Raw genomic sequence first — 12,253 nt, 5'->3', positions numbered from 1 at the left:
TTAATTCAAAATTAATTGAGTGAATTATTGCTTTCCTGTAAATATAGTGTACATTCTCGGTATGTCTTATGGAATATTTTGTTTGTTTGTTCAAGCTAAGCAGAAATAAGGTGTTACTAATTAGGCTGTGATTACAGTGAATGTTTGATTACAGTGAAATAACGTACAATTTACATTAATGCAAAAAATCGTTTATCAAAAATAGTTCACCCTCAGTAATTGGCATGAATGCTTGAAAGGTATATGGTTCATGCTAGTGTTTCATTGTGGTAGGAGATGTATGATTCAATGTATTTGGTATTTATTTGCAAGAAAGAGGGGAACACATTAGCAGTTTGCTAAAAGAAGTCGGAACAGTCTTGGACTCAAAATAATTGGACAAAACGTTTAATTACATTGTTCATTAATTTCTCAAATGGTGACTGCGTAATTTGTAGCCTATAATCCTACATAACCAAAATACATGTTCAACAAGTATTGGGGACATTGACATTTCAAGAGAAGTGGCATGTTGACATTGCGTCCATAAGGTCCATAGCCTACTTTTAAATTAATAGAATAAGTGACAGCCGAGAACTTAACAAAATGAGATTTCCCTGTCTTTATGTAAGCAATCACTTACAATTTGGAACATGAAAGGATACGCCAGAAGGACGAGGCTGCTATCAAACCAAATAAGTAAAACAGTCCCAAAACAGTTGGATGGACACGGTACATTTTGTATAATTTCTAACAGCTTTTGATATTTGATAACCAACAGTAGGCTATCTGTCAAAAAACATAGTCATCCTAAATCTGATTTATCCTGGACAAAATAATGGACAATATAATTGATCAAATTTAGGAGCTTTCTTGGAACGAAATTAACAGACAAACAGGAGTAATTCAAGTTTTGAAAGGTGTATTAGGGTATCTACTTTGGATTTATAGCGCATATGATTTAGTAAAATAACTAAATAAAGTATCCTTATTTCAATTTAATCAGTCTCATTAATTTGAAGATAAACTATGACTGGCCTATATAATTACTGAAACATTTTAGTTTAAGCTATAGTAGACTATTGCTTACTTGATGTCAGAGGCGCGTAAATGAGTTATTACTTATGCATTGAAATAGGTCTGTCATTTTTTAACTTAAGTTGTTTTGTCAGTTCCAAAGGTGTGCAAACAAACTTCAGAGCAGTAGCCTATGTCGGTGGGCTATAGCCTATATACCAAACAAGAAAACTGCTAAAATTGAAAAGTGATAGCATCAAGTTAATTCATTAGGGCATTACTCTGAACAATATGAACGCTGTTTGTGCTCAGTACCATGAGTTGTATCATAGAGCACCTTTACGGCCAACTAACATTTGCTCGTAGCTACATACTGTATGGGGTGAGTAAAGGCTCGTATCCCTCTGCTGATAGGGGATATGGATCTAGACCTAGCCAAATAAATTACGAAGATGAGTTTAATCTCTATAGTTTTGCCTGTTGTCTCGATTTGTTGCAAAATCAGCCCCAATTGGTATAGGGAAACTTCAATAGGGCAGATATTTGGGGTTTATGTCGTTCTGACTACTTAAATAGATATTGGACTATGATCAACTAATGTATTAATCTGTCATCTCCAAATCTCAGAAAGGACCTACAAAGGTGTCATATAGCCTATTCTAATCGTTTAATATCACTTTGAATCTATGTAATGAGCGTTTTTCAATTGGCCATGTCTTGTGATATCAGATGGATATTTGATATCAGGCAAATGCATTTCTCATCAAGTAAATATGTCTTACTGTATGTAATAATATTCCCCGCAGGGAATTGAACTGTTAATTCTTGACCGCTGCGGTATCCTATTTCGAAGACTTCACAGGTTTTTCTTTATTCTGTCTCAAAGCCACAAACACAGCACAGGACCGACCACACGTTGCACTAAACCCGTCTTTTTCATATTTGCAATTATTTATTGTTTGCACATGAACGCACTGGATTATATATACCTTCATACATAGGCCTACACATAGCCTATACATTGTCACATAAAAGTAGTTGAGATCGTGTTCACCATTGTAACGCTACATTACGGATGCAATTAAGAAACCACTGGCAAAAACCCAAACAGGCAATTTAACTATACTGTCATTGCTGGTCACATCACTCTCTCCTAAAAGAAAAGTGATGTGAGGCTCTAAGGCGATGTCTGGGTCTTATCCACAATGATACAATATTTATCACATGATCAACATGGCAGCAGTATAGCTCCTCTTGAAAGTTCTTAGCAGAAGGCTATAAATTGTCTAAATAATTAGATCTTTACTGCAAAGTGCTAAATCCAAGTCTAATTGTGATTACATTCAGAACCGGTTTGGTGACATTTAACAGATCGGCTGAAAAGGGTGCTTGCCATGTCTCAAGTTTATTTCTGTTGACGCCAACTGCCGTTTGGTTGGGAGATGTCTTTCTCTGCGCAATGAAATATGATATTTGTATGTGGCAAAACACTTTTGACAGTGGCTGTTCATGAATGCATATGTAACTCCCATTTAGCTTAATTACCAGCATACTTAACATCAATACAAGGTTTTGACTGTACATTCTTACTGAAAAACGCTATACATTGATTGTGTAATCCAATATGATTTATCATCATGTGGTCTCAATATTAAGCTTATAGCATTATAGCACCTTTACAGGGTTATGCAAGTGCATGGTCTGTAAAGGGAAGAAAGAGAAAGTGCCAGAAATAGCATGGTCTCCATAAGAGATGGAACAGATCCCAAATGTCCTCTGCTAAGTGCTTGCACTGGCACTGAAAAAGCCTCTAAATTATAAGGGTACATCTCATCCTCTGAGAGTGCTGCTAGTTCACTGGGCTACTGTTATTCCTGCAGACCTATGCCAGTTAAATGCTGTTTTTTTTCCTTCTTCCATGTATTCCCTCATCCTCCCACAATTTATTCAGTGTCCTTGACCAGAATGTGCTGCAACACAGGTGAAATGCTATCATGTAATAGTCAAAAACCTCACCTGATCATGAATTATATATTTTGAAAATCTATACAGTTTTACAGAAATTAGACTAACCTGTCTTATAAAATCTAGAACAGACATTATCTTAACTTTTATGACATCATACAGTATAATCTATTTCCCCCAGGAAGTATTACGCCTCTGCTGCCAATAACTAACATTAGATGATGTTAGAAAATATGCCAATAGAATGTTGTTATGATGTTCTGCTTGGCTTATGGACGTCTGGTATTTTGGTTTGGTTTAGTCACACGAATCCTTCCTGCAAAGCAAAATACTTATAAGGACTAAATGTGGATTTGGATAAGGCAGTTTTATGAAGTACCACAATGAGTGTATTTTGGTCTCTTATTTATGTGACAAGACCAATATATAGATTTCAAATTTTAATTTGACAAAATAAGAGCTCCACTTGACCAAGTAAGTGTTCTAAACAACCCTTGTCAAGACTCATTCTCAACCTTTGACCTTTGGTGACCTTGAGAAAAGATGTGGGTCAAGGGCCTGCTCTTGACTGTGAGTGAGCTGAGTTAGGAGAACAAGGCCAGGCAGTCTCTTTACTTCATAGCACTTCAGAACACTTCATAACACTTCATAACACTTTATAACACTTTATAACACTTCATAGCACTTCATAACACTTCATAGCACTTCATAACACTTCACAACACTTCATAACACTTTATAACACTTCATAGCACTTCATAACACTTCATAGCACTTCATAGCACTTCATGTTCTTCTTATGTTTTTCCATGTCACACTTCCCTTCAGCTCTCGACTCTAGCCAACAGACTCTACGGTCTACTTACAGTTCCGTGAGGGAAGCTGCCCTCTCCCACCTCCTGCATGTGATGATTAGGAGCCGCATGTATCCCAGAGTAGGAGCAGGAGTAGGAGATTTAGCATCAGTTTGGCCTTTTCGATCATAATTAATAAAATGACATGGACTGGGGGGAGCTGATCCTAGACCAGCACTCCTACTCTGAGAAGCTTGGTACATGCGGCCCCTAACATAATCATCCAGAAGGATACTCTGAAAAACAATAACACAAATATTTCTCTCCTTGCAAGGATCTAGCGAATGGACGCTCGGCCCGGTGTCTGCTACGGCTGCTTGGTGGAATGAACTTGTGAGTGCTGTCAGTACAAAACAAAGATGAAAATGTATGCTCTGGATAAGAGCGTCTGCTAAATGACTAAAATGTCAAACAAATTACAAATGTAAGAACATCAGAGTTGAACAAGTCTCTTCTGCTACAGCCCACAGGCCCACCATGTTGTTATACTGTGTTTGGTTGCCCTGACCCCTTGCAAATAGTTATCCCTTCAATCCTATACTGGGAGCTTACTTGGACATTTATTTTGGTAGTATTTGGAATTGTATGTGTTTTAATGATTATTGAGGCACTGTGGATAAGCACATCTATTGCTAAAATGTATTGTCACATACTGAGGAAGAGTTCACATGTTTCTCAATGATATTGAGTAAAGTTTGTGTTAAACATCTAGCACAAAAACGGGTGCAATCCTGCTTTCCAAAAAACAGAGTGAAGACAAAATATGCCTTGCACAGAAGGGGATGGAGCCTCTGGAGGCCTTGGCTCACCCTGACACACAGCGGCTTTATCATTCATAGGACTAAACAGACAATCAATTCAGCAGCCATGTATGGTGAATGAAGGGAAGTGACAAGCTGTGAATGATGAGGAGCCAAAAATCAAAGTCCTCTTCCTCCTCAACTCTAATGGCCATCAGCAAGCGAGACAGGACCAGTAAAATGAGGTTAATCATTTGCAAAGATCCTTTTAAAGAGATTGACTGGACTTGATGCCCAGTCAGATCACTCATAAATATTTACTTCCTATTAACAGCTGTGGGTAGTCTGTTATTGCACATTGATTTCTGATGGATTTCTGATGGATGTTGTTAAAGGGATAGTTCACCCAAATTACAAAATTACATATTGTTTTCCTTACCCTGTAAGCAGTCTATGGACAAGGTATGACAGCATTTCATGTTTTGGTTTAGTTTCCCTGGCACTGTTTCCACGTGCTAACGTTTTAGCATGTGTGGCACAAATCCCATTCAAGTCATGAGACCGATGTTAGCATTTTCCGCGCATCATGTTAAAATCATCTATAAGTGACTTTGTTGAGCTTTGTTGAGTACATGCTGCATGAAAAATGCTAATATCGGTCCCATGACTTGAATGGAATTTGTGCCACAAATGCTAAAACGTTAGCATGTTTAAACCAAAGCATGGATTGCTGTCATACCTTGTCCATAGACTGCTAACAGGGTATGGAAACCAATGTGTCATTTTGTGATTTGGGTGATTTATCCCTTTAAATTATTATTTCAAGTGTGGTCAGCACACAGAAGAAATCCATTCATGAAATACTTGAACTGGAATTATTAATGCAATGAGATTGATAGAATTATCTGCCTGGAGGTGGTTCCCAAATGTTTTTAAGATGGCTATTTATATGAATAACATGGATATCATAGTTATTTTGGATAAAGATGTCATAATTACTAAATATAACAGCTATCACAAACATAATCAAGAAAAAACATTACAATTCTCTTATTTTCAAGTTTTAGAAGCAACATACAGCCGTATTGAACATTTGAACCTCGTCCTTTGACCTTATTGACTAAATAAAAGTGGACATTTCCTTTATGGAAAGAGTTAATGTTTCCTAAGGCAGACATGTTTCCGATTCAATTAGTTTTAATGAACCCACTGCTCACTGGTTACTGAAGTAGAAAGCACAGCCATAAATGCTGGATGGTAAAAGAGGAGATATTAAGGAGGAAGGGATCGGATGCAGAATGTGTATTTCTAAGTGGCGAAAAAATGCTTAAATCCGGCTGGTAGAAGTCAGTGGCTGAAGAGGCAGTGGATTGTATAACCATCAAATGATGCACTAGATCTCTAGGGCAAAGCTTGAGGGAAAAAAAACCCAGATAGAGGACAAGACTGTAAACGTGCCGATTTGTGAAGGGCCCATTTCTAATGAATGAGCAAAATAGATCTGTGATATTAGGCTTGAAATCAGGAAATCAATGTGTAATCCAAATCTTAGTATATATAAATAGAATGTTTGTGAGACGTCAATTATTTAAAAAAAAGGAGACCACTCATTTACACCTCAGCACATTTAGATGATTAGATTGAATGCATGGCTGCAAACTATCACTCTGTCTGATGTCATCATGCAAAATGTCAACATGCTCAGATGCATTGGCTTGCTACCAACAAGACTTTACCCTGAACCTGTGAACTGATTTTTTTCCCCTTCTGCTTCACCATGTGTAGTGAATGTCTCAAACACATCCATGCACATGTAATCTGCTCATGTTTGTCAAGTAAATTGTGCATGATTTTATTTCATAAGCTTCTCAGTCCAAGGCAGAGGGATAAACGCCACTGGCTAGGATAATCTCTGCTTTAAGATAACTTTTGAAATGTGGACGATATTAGCAATAATACAATTTGAGTGTGACTGACCTAGCTATTAGTGTTTTTCTTGTTCTAACTCATATTGCTATCGTCAACGTCATCTTGTGGATACAGGGTGAAGCAAATCTCGAAAAACATTTACAGATTCGGTATTCAAGCTTAAGCTCAGAGGGCATATGACACCGGTCAGTTGTCAGAATACAGCTGAAGTTCTGTGCTTTTTTGGGACAAAAGCAGAACCATGCCCCACAGATATTGCCTCAACTTTGTCAAGTGGCACATTCAAATGCAAGGCCTATGGCTAAATCTAAAGAAAACAGATGAAATATCTTTGCCTGTTTTGACATGACCGTTTTTGAAAGTTCAAGCAGAAAACCAATTATAATGAGCAGTGCAAAGCCTGAAGCCCATCCATGCCACTCATAGATAATAAAACAAGAGGAGAGAGAAAATAAAACTTGCAGTAAGCCAGTGCTTATAGCTGGTGGAGCTATCCACCCAACACTGGAGATCATATAAATAGTGTCTGTTTGCTGTTGAGTTTCCAAGCAGCTGCATTCTAGTACAGATCAAATCAAGTCAGGATTAGAAAGTAAAAGAGCATGGTTTAAGGTAATCTATCCCACAGGAGCCCTGGTCCAATTCATCAAACAAAGCTTACAACTACACCCCCAAGTGTTTTTGCCACTGCATGGCTAGAGGCACATATGCTTGAAATTATTTATAAAATACATCCATAGATTTTGCATGAGTGGAGGGTTCTCCCCACCCACTAGTTTGATTGTTTTGCGTATGTGTATTACAGTGCCTGACTGTGTGTGCGCACTTGAGTGCGTAAGTATGAAGATAACATTTGTTATGCAAACACTAGTGTATTATATGATGCACGCTGTGTTGGACACAGGCTTCCACATTGTATATATAGCTATGTTCATGTCTCAACTAAGGATGATACTATTGAGTGTTCAGCTTCTGTTTTGGCTGCTCTTCTGCCTGATCCTTTGTGGAGGGCCCCATTGAGCCCTCTCAGGGTTGAGGGTCGAGGGGGGGGGGGGGGGGGGGGGGCAGGGGAGCGCGTGTCACGGCAGACAGGGGAGATCCAGCGCAGGCTTTACCAGAGCTTTGTCATATCACTAGGAGATTAAGGACAGACACATGTCAAACCCTGCAGAGCCTGCTGCAATAAAGCACCTGCCAACGGCCAACCTTCTGGATCCGCTCAACCCCAGCCCAGAACCACACACAGTCCTAAACCACAAGGCCTAACACTACAGCTTTACAATGGTTGTTCTGATATAAATAAGGTAACAAGGACACCACTGAGACTAGAGTCATCTTCAAGTAGGTCGCTCAGGGAAAAAAAGTATCTATTTACATATTAATTTAACTTAAAAATCCCATACAATAAATATCAAACATATGGAAAAGTAATGTGAGTTTTGAGGAAAACTGGATATTTGACATGAAAGCCGGTGAAGAGGGCTGACAAAAATGGTCAGCCTATGAACACACGTTCCCAAGCTTTGCTCTTTTTGAGCGGGTTCTTTTTAAATAAGAGGAGAATGAGGAGGAAGAGGTCTCAGAGTACAAACTACAAGCAGGATCAAGCTCAATCAACCTAGCTAATCTAGAAGGTCTTCAGAAATATGGACCAGAGGCTGGAGATATTTTCCCAACAAGAAGCCACAAGAAGTATGTAGAGAGAACACTAGAATCACTGACCTTCAAACAAGCTCTCCATCCATATAGAGTATGGGAGACATGCACAATCCATCAAAAATGCACATGAACTTTCCTCTTCAAATACTTCCTGCTTGAATAACAGTCAGTGGCTCAGCTGTGAATATTGCATAGACCTATGCAGCCAGCACTCATATTGTATTCACAGAAAGTTGAAGAGCAATTGAATAATGTGAAAATGTATTTTAAAAAAAAGATATTTAAAAAATATGGCCTGTGGTTTATGGCTCTGTAAAAATATCTTCTTAAAAAAAATTATCTTTAATATTGTTACTTTGGGAGACTGATTTATACATATTTATCTTTTTAAAAATACATGTTTTTTATTATCTGTTTCATACGTGGTGTGAGTTACATACTTATAAGCTTCCCATTGTTTTTGGATTGTTTGGAAGAGGACCTTGCTTCTTCACCCCCTAGAGTCGATGTCCCACGGAAAAATCCCCATAGAAATCTGTCAGTTTAAGCTATTACATATATGTTTAAAGTAAATGTGTTGATATTAATCACTTTTGAATAGTCATGTTTAAAAATCTCTTTATTGTGAAACCAACAAAGGTGAAAAAAAGAACAGAATCAATCAAATATATATAATACATCTGGGTCCAGTATGGTAGCCATGAAATTGCCCTTCCCAATGTCCCCTTCCAGGAATGAAACGATCAGTGTTTATTTCCAGGCCCTCTTTGATTGGGTGAACCTGGCTCCGTCTCGCGCGGCATGGCTACCACAGGTCAGTGGCTGGTGCAGCGTACCATGAAACAAACAAATAGAAAAAGGCACCTTGTGGCACTCTACTTTCACCAGCGTGCGACTGCAAGCCTGCCAGGTCCCTGTGACGAAGACCTGTGCCTCAGAAACAACCGGAGAGAGGGAGAGAGAGAGTGGGAGAAGGAGGGGTAAGACAGAGAGGGGGGAGCAGAGGGAAAGAGAGGGGAGAGAAAAGAGGCAGAGTAGGAGTAGGGGGAAGGAAAGGGGGGACCAAACGAGAGAGAGATCGGGAGAGTAGGAGAGACAGGCCGATCATCCAGTGTGATAAGATGTGTAAAATAAGTCTGATTATCACAGAAGGCTGGAAGCAACAGTCAGTTGGGAGTCATCTCAAAACTCAGGAGGGAAGACGGAAGACAAGAGGTCACAATTATATCCCGTCCGCTCCTCTTCCCCTCCGTCTCATGAAGTGAGGTAATATATTCAGTTAGCTCCTGTATGGCGCTGAGGGGAAATTCTAATTAAGGGTGGAGGGAATTTTGACACATGTGAAGCAGAGATCAATATTTAGCATCGTAATCAGCAATTCCTGATGGCTTGACAGTGTCACTGTGGTGCTCTGGAACTCTCCATTACTCACTGGGAGAGTGGAGGCAGGCCTCGGCTAACCGACCGGCGGACTCCTCTCCCAGCCATCATGAATCACAGGAAGTGATGCTCCATTTTGTCTTGTTTTTATCTTTTTTAAAGAGAGCTGATACATAGGAGCACAAAGAACACAAAGAAAACATTGCAAAATGCCTGGGCTAGGGTAGGTCATACAGCGACATCACAGCTTTACCACCTCTACACTGGGTTTTTTTCTCAGCCAGGTCACTCGTAATACAAGTCAGTATTCGATGTCCATCCATGTCTGAGGAAGTCGGGAGATGACGTGGAAACTAGCCACTAGGGGCATCAGTGAGCGCTGTTACCTTCATGTCTGTTTCGGTTTTGCTTAGAAATGTGACATTTGAGAAACATGGATGAACATCTAATTCTGACGTGAGACTGTGAGAGCTAGTTGGTAATTCTATTTAAGTTTCAGGAAACCCAATTGGGTTATCTGAAGAGGAGACCCAATTCAATGAACTAGAGGTTCTGTAAAAAGAGGGGGACAAATCAAATATGTAATAAAAAAAAATACATATGTGAAAATGTAAGGTTCGAAATGGAGTACCTCTCCATAAATAAAATAGAACATGTTTTCTCCTTGATAAAAAAACATGTTTTATAGTTTTCATTTCCAACGCATGCACAACGCTCGCTCGCTCGCACAAACACACGCACGCACACACACGCGCACGGACGCATGCACACAAGCACACAAGCTTAAAATAGGCTTAAAATAGCCTTTGTCCTCATGGGAATGTGGGAAATGACCCCAAAAGGGAGAATTTTCCTTGTTTTACTATCCTTGTGGAGACTTTTGGGGATTTTAGACCACAATAATAGAAGAACCATCCCGCACACATATATATTCACATACATGTAGTAAGTGCAACATTTACAACATGTGAACAGCACTCCAGAGCTGACACCATCACTGACCACACATGCAGAGCGTGTACCATGAACATGGTGTTGTTGCGCGAGGGAGGGCGAGAGGAGAGGGCGAGGGGGGCAACCAGGGTGTCCCCTGTCACCTCGTGTCAGCTCATCTCCCTGTTCCTGCATGTAGCTGACATGCACGTGGGTACTTACCACCCCAAGTTGCTCCAATTAAGGGCCGTCCCACTGTGCTGTCCATTGCTTAGAGTGCTTGGGCGGGTGACAAGAAATGGTCTGGGATCTGTCTCTCCGGTGACATAACGGAGGAATTTTAAGGGGGGATAGTGAGGCAAACACACACCACCGCATGCTGGGCCCTGATAGGTAGATAACAAAGAGTCCCTGTAAATGAGTGGCAGCGACCAAGGCATTGAGGATTCTCTAATTACTAGCCGCAATCTATCTAAGTCAGTGGCCTTCTAATTTGATTTATCAGAATGCATGAAACCCCTTGGAATAATGCCCTTATTAGAAGGACAGAATTGAAGGGGGGGACAAAAGGTCCACAGAGGGGAGGAGGGAATCTGGAATTTAAGCATCAATTACAGTCAAAGGGAGAATTAATAGTTATTAATCCACACAAACATGCCTGTCTTCCTTCCTCCTCCACCACTGCTTTTCCATTTGGAGGTACACACACACACACACACACACACACTTACACACACGCACATGTGCATGCGCACACACACACACACACACACACACACACACACACACACACACACACACACACACACACACACACACACACACACACACACACAGACAGACAGACAGACAGACAGACAGACAGACACACACAGACAGACACAGACAGACACACACAGACACACGCACCAGTAAAAGGAATCAAAATGTACCTTGAAAAAGAGAATGCAGCAAATAACAAAGCAAAGAACCACAGAGAAAAGACATAAATATATTTTACTCTAGATAGTCCTATTATTTAGCAGAACCGCAGCTCAAAGGTCTTTAACTCTTTAACTGAATTCCTGTCTGCCAAATTAAATTGCTGTCAGTCTTCTAGGGCCCACAATGTAATATGTGCATTTTGATTAAATTTTGACCCAAAATACATATACATATTGTTTATTTGGTTATCGAGAGAAAAAAATCAATACTTACATCTGTACCTTGTCATTTCTAAATGCATCATGAGCTAGCAAAATAGCCCTCTAATTCCATTTGATCAAACCACATAGGTTGTTAATTCTGCACTATTAAAGTTTTCAACATTTACAATGTCTCTTTTGCCCATTGGTTACTGTTTGTCTCCCTGTAAGGAAAAATAACCTTTTATACATCTAGAAATTGAATGAAGGTCAAACTCTTAACAAATTACGATAAATCAAAGCTGCAACTTGCTTGCATCAATGCTTTGAGAAGAAATTCAAAGTACATATCGTAAAGTTTTCAAGAACTAATTTAGATGCAGTGCAGCATTAAAAGTAAGAATTAATGTTATAATTCCTATTATTAAGTCAATGTCTGTTACACCTCACCACAAGAACGTCCGTAATGGTGATTAACTCATAGCTTGCCATATTGTTTGAGAGATTGTGAATCATTGCTTTATAAACATAATTATGTACAGTATGCTCTGCCATTTAAAATGGGATTCAAGATGGTCTGGTCAGTGATAAAAAGCTGTGTTTTAAATGATAGTGCCATTTTGCGGTTGCCACACTGTCAGTCACACAGAAGCAGTATTTGGACAGGCAGTTG

This window comes from Coregonus lavaretus (assembly GCF_964263955.1).
Source record: "Coregonus lavaretus genome assembly, chromosome: 16".
NCBI classification, from domain to species: Eukaryota; Metazoa; Chordata; class Actinopteri; order Salmoniformes; family Salmonidae; genus Coregonus; species Coregonus lavaretus.
The sequence above is the reverse complement of the archived record's forward strand: the minus strand, read 5'-3'. Positions refer to the sequence as shown.